The sequence below is a fragment of the Gossypium hirsutum genome, chromosome D02 (genome assembly GCF_007990345.1).
Source record: "Gossypium hirsutum isolate 1008001.06 chromosome D02, Gossypium_hirsutum_v2.1, whole genome shotgun sequence".
Lineage (NCBI taxonomy): Eukaryota > Viridiplantae > Streptophyta > Magnoliopsida > Malvales > Malvaceae > Gossypium > Gossypium hirsutum.
The window spans coordinates 53,621,165-53,633,252 of NC_053438.1; positions in this window are offsets into that span (position 1 = coordinate 53,621,165).

The following is a 12,088-nucleotide window of genomic DNA, read 5'->3' on the forward strand; positions in this document are numbered from 1 at the left end:
AATTTCATCACACAGTTCAATTCAAACCTCATCATTCTCAATTCAACAACAATTCATCTTATATTATAACGTAATTAAAAAATCCTTGTCTTGATAACACCAATTCAGCTCAAGTTCATACCAGTTTCCTATATTAATTAACCCATACAACTTTTTATTCTATTCAATTTAGTCATTGTCTTTATATTCAATCTCAACGAAAGCCATTCAATTAAAAAATCCAGTACCTACTCACCTCAATATTATGATGGAAATTAACACGAACGTTCAGGAAATAAATGGTTTCCAAATCATAGAAATACAAATCGAAAGCTTGCATCACTCGTCACTCTCACCTTTCCTTTCCCTCTCAATGGTCCTGCATCATCTTTAGCTACAAATCATAATTAAATAATAGTATAGTATCAAATTAAATATAAAATCATATTCAATTTCAAAGTCATACATATTTTACAATTGGTTCAATTTAGCCCATAAAATCGGGACAAGCATAACTTCCAATCTAGACCTTCGGATAAAAAATTAATTTCACAATTACTCATTAGGGACCTCCTATTTTTCATTCCCACTATCAATTTTACATTTTATTCTTTTTGGTCCCTAATATACAAAACTATTAATTAAACTTAACAATTTAGTCATTTTCTTAAACAAAGCTTAATTTTTATCACTTTCATACCTAAATCTTCAAGAAATCAACCATCAAAACTTTCTAAAACTTTAATAGTTTTGTAAATTTGTACATGGGCTAACTAAATCAAGCTCCCATTACTTCAAATCTACAAAAATTACAAGAAAAAGACCGAAACGAACTTACCAATTTTGGCCGAATATTTTCAAAGCTTCCACAAGGTTTTTCTTTGTTTTCCTTCTGATGGATTTATGAAGAAGATGATGTTATTCATCTTTTCCCACTTTCTTATATATATAACTTGTTTAGTTGTTAATTAAACTTAATTAATTAAGTTAATTTTGATTAATTGAACATAAACCTTTAAATAAATAAACTAATGGCTTATTACATCCCCATCAATAATCATCCATTTTAATTTGGTCTAATTTCCATTTTAATCCCTTAGCTAATTTCAATTTAAGTCCTCAAGTCATTTCCTAATTAAAAATCTATAGTGGTTAAACGTTTATAATTTAGTCCTTGAACCTTAATTAATAACAAATTCAGGCAAATTACCTATCCAAAATTCAATTCATTAGTACAATAGCTTTGTAAATATCTCTATTAAATAATTACTGACTTGATTTATGAAAATGAGGTCCCAAAACTGCAATTTTTGACACCACTGACTTTTGGGCCATTACATATTTTTATCCATCATTCAAATAAAGTATGGATAAAAGAAGGAAACAAAAAAATAGTATTTTCCTTTTGATACTTTTTTAATACTTAACTTGAAAGAATGTGTAAACAAAGGGATTGAGATTTAGAAATTAAGGCTTTCATTTTTTTTTTTGTAAATTTTTGCTCCCCTTCCCTAGGAATGTCGTCTATGCCTATAGAAACCCTAGGTTTAAGTACCAATTTTAACACAGAAATAAGTCTTTTTCATTTCTATTCTTTTCTCCTTGCTACCCAACCCTTCTCCCTTTGTGTTCGTGTTCATTTTTCTTTCTTTCTTCCTTTACTTTTTCCTACCACTGTTGTCGCTACCCCTACATTCCATTCTTTTACATTCTTCACGAATTTATTGTCACAATTTTAAATTGAGGAGAGCTAAGTTAATAGGCTAGATTTGATTTTACGATTTCTTTTCTTTCATTCTCTTTCTTTTCTTATGCTGACGGATTATGCGATCTCATGAATTAACTTTTGGAAAAGGTTCATATCTGAATCCCTCGAATTTTATTGAAGAAGGTGGCCATCTACCTCTTTCTAGTGATTAGAAGTAGAGTAAGTGAATTTAGTAGGTTTTCATTATTCTGTTAAGCCAAATTTAATAGAATATCCTAATATTGTTACTAACGATGTTACTAAAAATTTGGCCTTGGTATTAGGAACAGATCTGAACCAGATCTAGTCGGGTCTAGAGCTTAGTGGCTACGAATAACGTCAGCGCTTTAGAGTACAAATTTTTTAGGTGTGCGTTCTAACTAAAAGTTAGCACACCGAGTGAGGTTTTAGGACTAAAAGGGTGGTTGGCACGATCGTGTGGCACTATACTGTTAGGATTTAATTAGGGTCACACAACCCAGGAAAGGTTACACGGCCTGACACACGGTTGTGTGTCTACTATTGCAAAGAGTGATTGATTTGTACACGGGCACAATGAGTTACACGATTGTGTACCTCAATAATAGGGTCTATACCCCTTCACACAGCCTTGCTACATGATCGTATGACCTTTATTTCACTATTTTTTCACTATTTTTTCACTATTTTTTGGAATGTTTCGTTTTAGTCCATTAGTAATTTCCTACATGTTAAAGCTCCTGTAAGTATGATTGAGACTACATTACTATTTAATTGACTGTATGACCATGATTGATATGATAATTGCTTGTATGTAAGCATGTTTTGATTGGTACTATTAATATTGATTTCATGAAATACATGTCATGGAAGTTGTTAAACCGAAGCATGTTGAGCATGCAATTGATACTGTTACTGTTACTATACTGTTTAGCATGACATGCTACATGATTAGTATGTGATTTTGCACTGCATGGGGTTTGGTTTCTTAGATGACGGAGGAGTTCCGTGGAGTATTAGTGACATTTAAAGTCGGCATTATTGTTGTTTATGCACTGCACCTGAGTGCTGAGGAGATTAGGTGATGTAATCGCATTACCATCAACTTTTATCTTCAAAACCATTGTGTATTCACAACTACTGGCAGCGTATTAACATTCATTATTGGTGGCTTAGCCATAACATTTGCAACACTGTCTGTACTTATACTGGCAGTTTATCTGCATTACTGTTACTGATGAATTATCCGCAATGAGCTTTAGCTCGCACTGTTAGGAGTTCAGTAGACGGATTCTGGGGAGCTCGTGGTGTTCAGTAGTTGGATAGGTAAGGTTATTGCACTATTTCACTAAGGATGTCATATGCATAAATTGTTATACCATGGTAAACCGAATGTATTGTATACTGTGACATTCGTTATTTTTATTGTCTGCATGTCTAATTTTGTTTAGACTCACACTGAACTTTCTTAAGCTCACTTTTTTAGTTTACTGCTTCTCAGGTAACGCTAAAAACTAAGATCTGACTCGACATGCAAACCACTCTTGGACATCGTACTATTTTGAAATGAATAGATTTCTATAATTTTTCATTAGTTTTTGGGCTGTAATTTATTAGACAGGATTCTGGCTTGGTAATTTCAAGGGAATATTTTATGCATTCATCATATGTATGAGTAGTTTAGACTTAGTAATTGATAAATGCATACTATTTGGACTAAGTAAAATCTGGCACGATTTATTTTCATTACAGTATGTGTGTTCATGGTTTTTATGATTTTACAAAGATGATCACCTTTATTAATATAATGAACTCCATAGATAGAATAACTTATTAAATAAATATTTTAACCTAATCTAAGGAGCAACTACGTTTTTTAAAAATATAGACGAGTTAGGGGTTTTCTTTAGAAAAAAAGAGATGTTTGGAGTCTATCAGCCATTTCAGTGGCTAGTGTAGCATTTACGATTTCGCCATAATGTCTAGGCCGGGTTCAGAAGGTTACATTTGGTGGTATCAGAACTCAAATCATAAACTCGGCTTTAGTTTTCTTTTAAAATGAGTCTGCATGCATACATTAAAAACAAGGCGTATTTTGGGGAAAATAAGCCACGGGAATTTTCAAAGAAAAAGAGAATAATTTTTTCAAAGAAAATAACTCTGAGATTTCAGTGCTAGTTGCCGTAGAAATATTACTAAAACTATAGAGACATAGTAGGGTACGCTACATAAAATTTAAGACTAATTATTAAAATTAGAACTGAAAGTGAAATCTTTAACTAAAAGTCACAAATAATAGCTTACTTTGAACTGGAGATAAAAGAAAAATAAGAAAATCCTAATGAGTATTTGTGGCACGTGAACTCGTGGTATGAGAGGCTGTGTAGGGCGATAATGGGTGGCTCAAGCTAAGTCATCTGGTACAGTGGAACGTATGCCCGATTTAGAAAAAAATGAGACTGTTGATGTGCCCACTGCTGAGGGTGGGAATCATAATACTGAGGATATTGGAGTTGACATAGTAACCTAGGTTGTGTTGAAGAAATTGCAGATGGTAGACAGGGCCCAATCTAATAGTGGTAGTCATGGGTCAGTTGCTGAGAGGCTCCGTACAAATGGGGCAGAGTTGTTCAAGGGTGTTGCTAGAACAACCCCTACAATGGCTGACTATTAGCTGGATACCACTGAGCCTATATTAGAGGATTTGGATTGTACTCTCGAGCAAAAACTCAAGGGTGATGTGTCATTGTTAAAGGATGAGGCCTACAGATGGTGGCAATCGGTGGTTACAGGTATGCTGCCTGAGCATACCAATTAGTTATATTTCCAGGATGCCTTTCAGAGGAAGCTTGTGAGCACCGATATGTTGAGGCCTGATGGTTGGAATTCATTGAACTTAAGTAGGGCATGTCAGTCTTTAAGTATGAGGCTGAATTCTTAAGGTTAAGCCGCTACGTACCTGATATGGTGGCGATTGAACGGGATAAGAGTTTGCATTTCGAGAATAGGTTGAGGTATAATTTAAGGGTTTAGGTAGCCCTTCATCCAGAGCGTGTGTTTGAGGCTTTGGTCAAGAAGACCAAAATTGTGGATGAAATTAAGTACTTGGAGCACATGAAGAGTGATCAGAAAAAGGTTTAACCTAAAAGGGAATTTGGTCCCGTTGGCCTAAATTCACGACCTGTGAAGTGGGCCAGAGAATTTAGGCCCTAAACGAATAATGTAGCAACAAGTACTAGGGTTGGTGGAATTTCGTTATATAGGATTTGTTGTAAGCGTCATCCGTGTAAATTCTTGAAAAGGTTGTGTAACACCCTGAATAATTTATTTCTGTTTCAGTAAATCCTGACACAAATGTGTACCTGCTTTAGTGGTTAAGTGTTCTGGGTGTGTGTTTGAGGTCTTGGGTGTAAGTCCAACATTTGTAAATTCTGTTAGTTTTTATCTTAGCCTTATCCCTGTTAGGTGGGTTTATGGAATCTTGTTTGTGAAGCCATATTAGAATGAGCCTACTAGTTTGAGTGGTAAGGAGTTAGTTTGCTAGAGGTCTTGTATTCGAATCCTTGTATAGGCATGGGTGATAATTTTTGTTCCAATTGCATGGAAGAGGTTCGATGGAAGTGGGTTTTTGTGTTAGTTGGGTGGTTAGTGGATGTAGGTAGTGGAATTTATCCTAATTCAATATTTTCCTTATTTCCTTTTTTTTACTCTTTCTCAACCTTCTGATGTTTTTCTTCTCTTTTCGGGTTCTGTTCCTTTTGGGTATATCCCTCTCCTTTTTGCATTCTTTTTGGTTTCAGTGGTGAATTCTTCGTTCGATCGTTGGTGCTAGGATTTTTCTCCTTTTTGCATTCTTTTTGGTTTCGGTGGTGAATTCTTCGTTTGATCATTGGTGGTAGGATTTTGAGTTCTCTTTTTTGATTTGGTGAAGGGGGTGAGGCAGGAAATTTCACTTCAAGGCTTTGTACGCATTAGCAGTGGTCTATCATCGGCAGTTATGGAAGACTCGGGGTTACATTCACATCAAAATCAAACTAGATGTGTACCCTAAACACGAAGAAACAAGATTTGGTGAAAGCCAAAATTTGGTCTGTCGATGCCATACAGGCATACGACCGGCCATATGGTTGGCCGCGTACGAGACACGACAGTGTGACTGCCGAAGACGTAGCCGTACGCAAGACACAGCTGTGTGATGGTGTGAGTGTGGCCGTGTGGGCCACACGGACGTGTGGGTTTCAGGCCAAGCCTTGTGGGCCATACGGGCGTATGGGCCCACACGAGCATGTTGGCCTAAAATTCTAATTTTTTTCTAGGGTCGCTCCAATCAACTGTGGGCCTACCGTAGGGTCAGTAAGGGCTAACCAAACCCTATTTCGTGTGCTTTGATATACTGATAAACTGATCTGAGTAGGTTACTGATTTGTATGTCTGACTGTACTATTTAAGCATGTAAGTCCCTATATACGAGCATGCTAAGCATGTTTAATCTGATATTTTTGTATCTGCGATTGGGGTGGAAATTGTATATCTGGAGGAAGTAATCCGTACGATGACCTTTCGCCTATATTCTGCCAGCTTGACTGCATATTATCTGTTTTGTGTCACATCGATACTATATGGTGTGTAGAGATGGGTGAGTGGTTTTAACCCCACATGGTGTGATGGGATGGTCGGAGATGGTGTGTAGAGGACGCGGGTAGGATTCTATATATCTGTTCTGTTTATTTGATTCTGATATTTCTATCTATTATGGACTTAGGTCTGAATCTATATCTGACTATATATGAAAATTTGTATTTGTTGTCTGACTATTTCTGTTGGGTTACACACTGAGTTTACAAAAACTCACATCTATTTTTATTTTGGTCAGGTAATCCACAGACTTAGGCAGGTAGATACGACGAAGGCTCAGTGATGACCACTGGACTAAGATATGATTTTATTTTGTTAGAATAGTTTTATTTTAGAATCTGGTTTCCTTGAGAGCTTGTAATTTTTTGGACTCTTTGGACTGTGTGGTTTTAACTTTTGGATTTGGATTTTGTTTTGCGTTCTTTTCCGCAATGTTGACAAAAAAATTACACAAATAAATTTTTTTACACATTATTTTTGGAAAACGAGCTTGATTTTGGTTTTAAAAGAAATCCAAAGTTCCGCTGCAAAATTAATAACTAACTATAAAAAACATCATATAACAGTTTTAGTAATGAAAATGTTTTATAATACATGGACGCTTTATCAAATAACTTAACATGGTTTTATCGAAGTAACGTTGGTTCCAAAACCCTTTTTCGTAACATTCTCGAATTCGATCATAACGTCTAGGCCAGGTTTGGGGTGTTACATTTAGTGATATCACAGCAAAGTTACAAAACTCAGGCTGTGAATTTTGGGTTCCAAAATTGTGTTTTGAAAAAAACTAGTTATTCAAATAATTTGGATCATTTTGAATATGTATGTGGTACACCGAGTCTCCGGCGCCGATCCTATAAGTATCTCTGGATTTAGAAAACACTATAATTAGTACTTTCTCAAACTATACTGAGTTAGTCAGAGACTAAAACCTCTGAAATACTTTTGAATTTCTGATAACTTAAGCATAAAATATCTAATAATAAACACTGGAAGTAATGCATAAAATTTTGTAATGTAGATAAATTTGAAATTGTGATGAGTGCTCGTGGAACTCGCGATCGGGGTATTCATGGGTGCAGCAAGCGCCGTAGAGGGGCTCGAGCTAGGTCTTCCTCTCTGGGCAGTATACGAAACTTAGATACCAGTGAGACACTGGTTTTACCTACTACTGAGACTTGGTCTCAAAGTCTCTCGGCTTGGGGACGACACACTATTCCAAGCCATGTTGAGGGTTTTGAAGAGGGGTCACCAGACCCCATTCTAGATTTGAGGGTCATGGATCGGTAACTAAACGACTCCGGTCTAATGGAGCTGAGTTGTTTAGGGGTGCCATTTGAGTCGTCCCTATTGTGGCTGAGTATTGGTTAGAGACCACTGAGAGGATTATGAACAACGTTGACTGCACTCGTGAGCAAAAACTGAAGGGCATAGTCTCTTTGCTTCGTGACGAAGCTTATTAGTGGAGGTTGTCGGTTGAGGAGGGTACTCAACTAGATCGTCTGAACTGGGATTACTTTAAGATTTCCTTCTAAGGGAAGTATGTGGGCGCGAGTTATGTTGATGCTCGTAGGCATGAGTTCATGAACCTCATGCAAGGTGATAAGTCTTTTGCTAAGTTTCTGAGATTGAGCCGCTATGCTCGAGGCATGGTGACATCCAAGTATAAGAAATGTAATAGCTCGTTTTCAGTAAAATCAAAAAAGTGGTTTCAGGACAACAAATCTAAGGTGGGAATAAAATTTATTTTAATATTATTTTATGGTCTATAGTATGATAGAAATATCGTATGAAAATTTCGTTAAGAAATTTTATCGTTTACACGTCTAATTTGATGAAAAGAACCAAATTGCATAAAGTGAAAAAGTTGAATTCTAGGAGCTAAAGGTACCAAATAGCTATGGAATTTAAAATTGGAGGTCCTTATATGGCAAATAGACCATTTAGTGTAGTTAGTAGATAAGAATGATTATTCATCGTTGGAATTTAGTAAATTAGTAAGGTTAATTTTGGAAAGTAAATGATAAAATGATGATAACTGAATTAAATAATTAAATAATTATCATTTTCATCATCTTTCCTAAAATAAAACAATGTAAACCTTAGCCATGGAAGCTTGAAGATAGACAAGCTTATTTTGCTTAATTAGGTGAGTATTTGTGTTCCGAGGATTAATTTGTAAAACTATTAAAGTGTTAGGGTTTTGCCATGGATGAGTATAGTTGAATTATGAAGTTTTATGGTAGAAAATGAAAGGTTGTTGATAGATAAACAACTTTTTTAAAGTGAATTTTGATGAAATTATGATTTAAGGACTAAATCGAAAATATGAAAAATTTTTGGAAAAATTCTAAATTTTGTGAAATACATGGGCTGCTATGGATATGTATGAAAATCGGTTAGGCTTGAAATAATGATTAAATTGTATGAATTTAATTTTCCGAGCCTAGAGACAAAATCATAATTAATTTAAAATATAGTGGTAAAATAGTAATTTTGCCAAAGATGTGTATTGGACTGAATTGAATATGAATTATATTAAATTGAGTTAAATTTATTCGTATAGATCAGGATAGACCTAATACGGATTTAGATCGAGAAAAATAGAAAGTATCGGATTAGTAGCCTACGAATTTACGTACACTTGTCGAGGTAAGTTCATGTACTAAATTGTATATTTATATGTTTTAAATTGAATATTATTGTATGTTATTTATATAATATGTCATGTATAATATCGACCATGTATCCGACAAGTACTGAGTCACGTTTGAACATTAAAAATTCGTAGGATACAAATGACATGTCATTAGGGTTCCTGAATTGGTTGTGATTTTCCATGTGTTGTAGACACACCACAACTCGTATGAGTGTCTCGATATTTGGCTCTCACGAGCTTCTTGTTATATAGCTCTAATGAGCTTCCCGATTAATGGCTCTCTTGAGCTTCCCGATATTTGGCTCGCAAGAGCTTTTCGTTATATAGCTCGGAAGAGCTTCTCATTTACATGTTTTTATAAACATAAATATACACGAATTGACGGATTATAGTTTTGTACACTTTGTATGTACTGCCCATGTATCCAATGATATTTTAAATGGTTCAACAGGCTAAGTTTTGATATGAGATAATATAAGTTGAAACGAACTATTACCCCTATATACATAAAGTACATGGAAATGATATTACTTGATATACTGAAGCATGGAATGATTGTTACATGTATATGGAAGTTGTTTGATGACTTTGTTCATCCATGATGATGGGCTATTATATGTGCTTACATGGCTAATGTATTGAAGATATGTGTTTAGGCTTTTGGCTAAGTTGATTGGAATATGTTTTGTATGCTTACCTTATATTTGAAATAATAGTAAGTTAAATTCCATGTTATACAAACTTACTAAGATTAAATGCTTACTCTATTTTATTTTCCCTGTTTTATAGCAATTCGGAAGCTCGATTTGGCTAGAAGATGATTGGAGTTACTTTACACTATCCATCGGCCTATTTCAGTATATATAGTAAATCAATTTTGGTTATAATGGCATGTATGGGTTAATTTGACTAAATATTGGCATGTAAATGTTTTTTGTGATTATCCATTTGAATAGCTTGTGTTTGATATATTTTGATATATATATATGGCTTATCATGTTTAATGTGTGTTTGATATGTTTGAGTGATGGTGAACTTATAAGTATATTTATGATTGGTTTGAATTGGTATATTTGGCATAATTATGCATATATGTGGTTGCACCAATAGGTGATTGTGGATGTTGATTGACATGTTATAAGATGTTATTTGAGGTGCCTAAAGGCATCTTGGTTGTATGTTATGGTAACACATGTTTAGGACATGATTCTAGCCTGATTTAAATGTCTTGTTATGACTTGGTGATGTGCAAATTAATGTGTATAGGTTGATGTCAATTTGGGTGACAAATGTGACTTGAAAAATGACCTATTTTATTCAACAGAGGTAGAGACATGGGTGTCTGTCTCAGCCGTGTGTAACACTCGGCCAGATGACACGGGCGTGTGTCCTCTTCACCTTTGAAAAAACTTTTAATGTTATTCAAAAATTCTTTGAGTACTCGATTTAGTCCCGACTTCTTTTTAATGTGTATTTTGGGCCTCGAGGGCTCACATAAGGGACATTATGCTTGATTACGATTTGTTTCTGATGTGAATGTTATATGATGTTAAATATCTATTTGTTTGTTCTGTAAATTCTGGTAATGCCCTGTAACCCTTTTCTAGCAACAGATATGAGTTAGGGGTGTTACAGTTATTGGCATCAGAGCTACGGTTTAGTCAATTCTCGAACTAATGTAACATATACTAGTCTAGCTATACATGCCAATATATAACTTGTGATAGTGCAATATCTCTTGACCATTTTAAAACATGTTTTCATATAACAATGTCATCCAACCGAGCTGATTCTGAAGAAGCTGAAAGTAATGCTCAAGCCTCAGTGCAAAGAGTAACTTCGTTAGTAAGAGGCTCGTATCTGAGGGCCGAGGAGGAGAGGCTAAAGAAGCCTTCTTCCGAATGATGAATGATTGGTTTCCTGAATATGTACGAACAAATCTAGCTCTGCAACAACCTCTACCCTCTCCTATTCCTCAACCGGTTCCTGATAAGCCTCCTGTTGATAAAATCTGTAAGTACAGTGCAGAAGAATTTCGGGCTACAACTAAAGTAATCCTAAAATAGCTGAGTTCTGGTTCGAAAATACCATCAGGGTTCTTGATGAATTATCTTGTTCACTGGTTGAATTTTTTAAATGTGCAGTATCTCTGTTAAAAGATTCAACTTACCAGTAGTGGAACTCATTAATTTCTGTTGTCCTGAAAGAAAGGGTCACCTAATCTTTCTTTCAAAACTAGTGACAGGTTTCTTGACCAGAAACGTAAAGAATTCTTGGAGCTTAAACAGGGTCATATTATAGTATCTGAATATGAACGGGAATTTGTCCAATTCAGCAAATATGCTAAAGAATGTATTCTGACTGAAACTACAATGTGCAAGCGGTTTGCAGATGGCTTAAATGAAGATGTAAAATTAGTGGTCGAAAAGTCGAGTTCAACATTGAGCTTCTATCGGATACAGCTCCGGCGTCCATCACTCCATACCATATAGCACCGAAAGAGCTTACTAAGCTTCAGGCTCAACTTTAAGAGCTTTTGGATCATGGTTTCATTCGCCCTAGTGTGTCTCCGTAGGGGGCACCGGTTCTGTTTGTGAAAAAAATGGATGGTTCCATGAGAATGTGCATCGATTACCTACAGTTGAATAAACTGATTATGAAGAATAAGTGCCCACTTCCAAGGATCGACGATCTGTTTGATCAGTTTCGTAAGGCTGTAGTATTCTCTAAAATAATTCTCAAATCTAGGTATCATCGCTTAGAGTTAAGGAAGTTGATATTCATAAGACAACATTGAGGACTCGTTATGGGCACTACGAGTTCCTAGTTATGCCTTTTGGTTTGACGAATGTTCTGGTTGTATTCATAGATCTGCTGAATTGAGTTTTTTAGCCTTATCTAGATCAGTTCGTCGTAGTCTTCATGAACGGTATTCTGATGTACTAAAAGACTGAGGATGAGCATGATGAGCATCTTAGAGTAGTTCTTCAGATACTCCGAGAGAAACAGCTCTACGTTAAGTTGAACAAGTGTGAGTTTTGGTTGCGAAAGGTAACTTTTCTAGGGCATGTGGTTTCTGTTGAGGGGAT